The sequence below is a fragment of the Mustela lutreola genome, chromosome 2 (genome assembly GCF_030435805.1).
Source record: "Mustela lutreola isolate mMusLut2 chromosome 2, mMusLut2.pri, whole genome shotgun sequence".
In the NCBI taxonomy this organism is placed as follows: domain Eukaryota; kingdom Metazoa; phylum Chordata; class Mammalia; order Carnivora; family Mustelidae; genus Mustela; species Mustela lutreola.
This window is the reverse complement of record NC_081291.1, coordinates 40267511-40273091: the sequence shown is the minus strand read 5'-3', so window position 1 is coordinate 40273091 and position 5581 is coordinate 40267511. Positions and strand designations below refer to the sequence as shown.

The following is a 5581-nucleotide window of genomic DNA, read 5'->3' as shown; positions in this document are numbered from 1 at the left end:
GGTCCTTCATCCATTTTGAGTCTATTTTTGTGTGTGGTGTAAGGAAATGGTCCAATTTCATTTTTCTGCATGTGGCTGTCCAATTTTCCCAGCACCATTTATTGAAGAGGCTGTCTTTTTTCCATTGGACATTCTTTCCTGCTTTGTCGAAGATTAGTTGACCATAGAGTTGAGGGTCTATTTCTGGGCTCTCTATTCTGTTCCATTGATCTATGGGTCTGTTTTTGTGCCAGTACCATGCTGCCTTGATGATGACAGCTTTGTAATAGAGCTTGAAGTCCGGGATTGTGATGCCACCAACGTTGGCTTTCTTTTTCAATATCCCTTTAGCTATTCGAGGTCTTTTCTGGTTCCATATAAATTTTAGAATTATTTGTTCCATTTCTTTGAAAAAGATGGATGGTACTTTGATAGGAATTGCATTAAATGTGTAGATTGCTTTAGGTAGCATAGACATTTTCACAATATTTATTCTTCCAATCCAGGAGCATGGAACATTTTTCCATTTCTTTGTGTCTTCCTCAATTTCTTTCATGAGTACTTTATAGTTTTCTGAGTATAGATTCTGTGTCTCTTTGGTTAGGTTTATTCCTAGGTATCTTATGGTTTTGGGTGCAATTGTAAATGGGATTGACTCCTTAATTTCCCTTTCTTCTGTCTTGCTGTTGGTGTAGAGAAATGCAACTGATTTCTGTGCATTGATTTTATATCCTGACACTTTACTGAATTCCTGTATAAGTTCTAGCAGTTTTGGAGTGGAGTCTTTTGGGTTTTCCACATATAGTATCATATCATCTGCGAAGAGTGATAATTTGACTTCTTCTTTGCCGATTTGGATGCCTTTAATTTCCTTTTGTTGTCTGATTGCTGAGGCTAGGACCTCTAGTACGATGTTGAATAGCAGTGGTGATAATGGACATCCCTGCCGTGTTCCTGACCTTAGTGGAAAAGCTTTCAGTTTTTCTCCATTGAGAATGATATTTGCGGTGGGTTTTTCATAGATGGCTTTGATGATATTGAGGTATGTGCCCTCTATCCCTACACTTTGAAGAGTTTTGATCAGGAAGGGATGCTGTACTTTGTCAAATGCTTTTTCAGCATCTATTGAGAGTATCATATGGTTCTTGTTCTTACTTTTATTGATGTGTTGTATCACATTGACTGATTTGCGGATGTTGAACCAACCTTGCAGCCCTGGAATAAATCCCACTTGGTCGTGGTGAATAATCTTTTTAATGTACTGTTGAATCCTATTGGCTAGTATTTTGTTGAGTATTTTCGCATCTGTGTTCATCAAGGATATCGGTCTATAGCTCTCTTTTTTGGTGGGATCCTTGTCTGGTTTTGGGATCAAGGTGATGCTGGCCTCATAAAATGAGTTTGGAAGTTTTCCTTCCATTTCTATTTTTTGGAACAGTTTTAGGAGAATAGGAATTAGTTCTTCTTTAAATGTTTGGTAGAATTCCCCCGGGAAGCCGTCTGGCCCTGGGCTTTTGTTTGTTTGGAGATTTTTAATGACTGTTTCAATCTCCTTACTGGTTATGGGTCTGTTCAGGCTTTCTATTTCTTCCTGGTTCAGTTGTTGTAGTTTATATGTTTCTAGGAATGCATTCATTTCTTCCAGATTGTCAAATTTATTGCCGTAGAGTTGCTCATAGTATGTTCTTATAATAGTTTGTATTTCTTTGGTGTTAGTTGTGATCTCTCCTCTTTCATTCATGATTTTATTTATTTGGGTCCTTTCTCTTTTCTTTTTGATAAGTCTGGCCAGGGGTTTATCAATTTTATTAATTCTTTCAAAGAACCAGCTCCTACTTTCGTTGATTTGTTCTATTGTTTTTTTGGTTTCTATTTCATTGATTTCTGCTCTGATCTTTATGATTTCTCTTCTCCTGCTAGGCTTAGGGTTTCTTTCTTGTTCTTTCTCCAGCTCCTTTAGGTGTAGGGTTAGATTGTGTACCTGAGACCTTTCTTGTTTCTTGAGAAAGGCTTGTACCGCTATATATTTTCCTCTCAGGACTGCCTTTGTTGTGTCCCACAGGTTTTGAACCGTTGTATTTTCATTATCATTTGTTTCCATGATTTTTTTCAATTCTTCTTTAATTTCCCGGTTGACCCATTCATTCTTTAGAAGGATACTGTTTAGTCTCCATGTATTTTGGTTCTTTTCAAACTTCCTTTTGTGGTTGAGTTCTAGCTTTAGAGCATTGTGGTCTGAAAATATGCAGGGAATGATCCCAATCTTTTGATACCGGTTGAGTCCTGATTTAGGACCCAGGATGTGATCTATTCTGGAGAATGTTCCATGTGCACTAGAAAAGAATGTGTATTTTGTTGCTTTGGGATGAAATGTTCTGAATATATCTGTAATGTCCATCTGGTCCAGTGTGTCGTTTAAGGCCTTTATTTCCTTGCTGATCTTTTGCTTGGATGATCTGTCCATTTCAGTGAGGGGAGTGTTAAAGTCCCCTACTATTATTGTATTATTGTTGATGTGTTTCTTTGATTTTGTTATTAATTGGTTTATATAGTTGGCTGCTCCCACGTTGGGGGCATAGATATTTAAAATTGTTAAATCTTCTTGTTGGACAGAACCTTTGAGTATGATATAGTGTCCTTCCTCATCTCTTATTATAGTCTTTGGCTTAAAATCTAATTGATCTGATATAAGGATTGCTACTCCTGCTTTCTTCTGATGTCCATTAGCATGGTAAATTCTTTTCCACCCCCTCACTTTAAATCTGGAGGTGTCTTCGGGTTTAAAATGAGTTTCTTGGAGGCAACATATGGATGGGTTTTGTTTTTTTATCCATTCTGATACCCTGTGTCTTTTGACAGGGGCATTTAGCCCATTAACATTCAGGGTAACTATTGAGAGATATGAATTTAGTGCCATTGTTTTGCCTGTAAGGTGACTGTTACTGTATATGGTCTCTGTTCCTTTCTGATCTACCACTTGTAGGCTCTCTCTTTGCTTAGAGGACCCCTTTCAAGATTTCCTGTAGAGCTGGTTTGGTGTTTGCAAATTCTTTCAGTTGTTGTTTGTCCTGAAAGCTTTTAATCTCTCCTTCTATTTTCAATGATAGCCTAGCTGGATATAGTATTCTGGGCTGCATGTTTTTCTCATTTAGTGCTCTGAAAATATCATGCCAGCTCTTTCTGGCCTGCCAGGTCTCTGTGGATAAGTCAGCTGCCAATCTAATATTTTTACCATTGTATGTTACAGACTTCTTTTCCCTGGCTGCTTTCAGGATTTTCTCTTTGTCACTGAGACTTGTAAATTTTACTATTAGGTGACGGGGTGTGGGCCTATTCTTATTGATTTTGAGGGGTGTTCTCTGAACCTCCTGAATTTTGATGCTCGTTCCCTTTGCCATATTGGGGAAATTCTCCCCAATAATTCTCTCTAGTATACCTTCTGCTCCCCTCTCTCTTTCTTCTTCTTCTGGAATCCCAATTATTCTAATGTTGTTTCGTCTTATGGTGTCACTTATCTCTCGAATTCTCCCCTCGTGGTCCAGTATCTGTTTGACCCTCTTTTGCTCAGCTTCTTTATTCTCTGTCATTTGGTCTTCTATATCACTAATTCTTTCTTCTGCCTCATTTATCCTAGCAGTGAGAGCCTCCATTTTTGATTGCACCTCATTAATAGCTTTTTTAATTTCAACTTGGTTAGATTTTAGTTCCTTTATATCTCCAGAAAGGGCTTTTATATCTCTCGAGAGGGTTTCTCTAATATCTTCCATGCCTTTTTCGAGCCCGGCTAGAACCTTGAGAATTGTCATTCTGAAATCTAGATCTGACATATTACCAATGTCTGAATTGATTAGGTCCCTAGCCTTCGGTACTGCCTCTTGTTCTTTTTTTTGTGTTGAATTTTTCCGTCTTGTCATTTTGTCCAGAGAAGAGTATATGAGGGGGCAAGTAAAATACTAAAAGGGTGGCAACAACCCCAGGAAAATATGCTTTAACCAAATTAGAAGAGATCCCAAATCGTGAGGGGGGAGAAAGGGGATAAAAAGAGGTTCAAAAAGGATGAAAGAAAAAAAGAAAAAAAAAAAAAAAGAAAAAAGAAAGAAAAAAAAAAGAAAAAAGAAAGAAAAAAAAAAGAAAAGAATTAAAAAAAAAAAAAGAAAACACCTGAAGGCGAGAAAAAAAAAAACAAAAAATGAAAAAGAAAAAAATTAAATTAACTGCAAGACTAAAAAAAATCACAGGGCAAAAGCCATGAGTTCCGTGCTTTGCTTTCTCCTCCGCTAGAATTCTGCTGCTCTCCTTGGTATTGAAACCGCACTCTTTGGTAGGTGAACTTGGTCTCGGCTGGATTTCTTGTTGATCTTCTGGGGGAGGGGCCTGTTGTAGTGATTCTCAAGTGTCTTTGCCCCAGGCGGAATTGCACCGCCTTTACCTGGGGCCGGGGTGAGTAATCCGCTTGGGTTTGCTTTCAGGAGCTTTTGTTCCCTGAGCGCTTTCCGTAGAGTTCCGGAGGACGGGAATACAAATGGCGGCCTCCTGGTCTCCGGCCCGGAGGAGCCAAGAGCCCAGGGCCGCACTCCTCAGTGCGCGCTCAGAGAACCGCGCCCAGTTACTCCCGTCTGCCTGACCTCCGGCCGCGCTCCGAGCTCACCGAGCCTGCGACCGGTTCAAGGTCACCCCGAGCTGCGAGCTTACTGTCGGCTCTGTCTCTGTAGCCGGCTTTCCCGTTCCAATACCCGCAAGCTCTGCGACACTCAGACACCCCCGATCCTTCTGTGACCCTGCGGGACCTGAGGCCACGCTGACCCCGTGTGGGCTTTGCCCCGGGTAGCCTCTGGAGCGATGTCCCTCAGCGGAACAGACTTTTAAAAGTCCTGATTTTGTGCGCGGTTGCTCCGCCGCTTGCCGGGAGCCGGCCCCTCCCCCCGGGGTCTATCTTCCCGTCGCTTTGGATTCACTTCTCCGCCGGTCCTACCTTTCAGAAAGTGGTTGTTTTCTGTTTCCAGAATTGCTGTTCTTCTTCTCTTCGATCTGCCGATGGATTTTCAAAAATATGGAACGCTTCACGAATTTGCGTGTCATCCTTGCGCAGGGGCCATGCTAATCTTCTCTGTATCGTTCCAATTTTTAGTATATGTGCTGCCGAAGCGAGCACAGAGGGAGGGAATCTTAAGCAGACTCCCTGATGAGTACTGAGCGCAAAGCCCAACTCGGGCCTCGACCTCACCATCCTGAGATCACAGCCTGAGCTGAAACCAGGAGTGGGGCGATTAACCACCTGCACCACCCAGGCACCCCACTCTAAAGAGTCTTTTACCTCAGAACCACCTGCATTGTTTAGGATTAAGAAACAGCTGATCCATTTACCCTATGTCAGCTGTGAAAGGACTTTCTCTCCTTGAAGCCATTAGAACAAAAATGCCAGTCACAGGTTCTTGGCTATGGGAGAGTCATCAAACATGAAAGGTAGAGGAGCTTTAACAACCACCCCACTTCCTCTCTTCCAAACACATCCTTATTTAGAATTCCACCTCTTAAATGTTGAGGAGCTAGACTGCCCTCCCTGGAGTTAGGATGTGGAGGGGGCTGGTAGGCAGGGCCCACC

General features: G+C 41.5%; 1 non-coding gene across 1 annotated transcript; it reads right to left on the bottom strand.

Annotated features, from left to right (window-relative positions):
• Positions 1-5023: 5023 nt before the first annotated feature.
• Positions 5024-5131, bottom strand: LOC131826126 (U6 spliceosomal RNA). Its single transcript, XR_009351421.1, has one exon. It is a non-coding gene; the product is annotated as a U6 spliceosomal RNA (small nuclear RNA).
• Between the last annotated feature and the right edge of the window lie 450 nt (positions 5132-5581).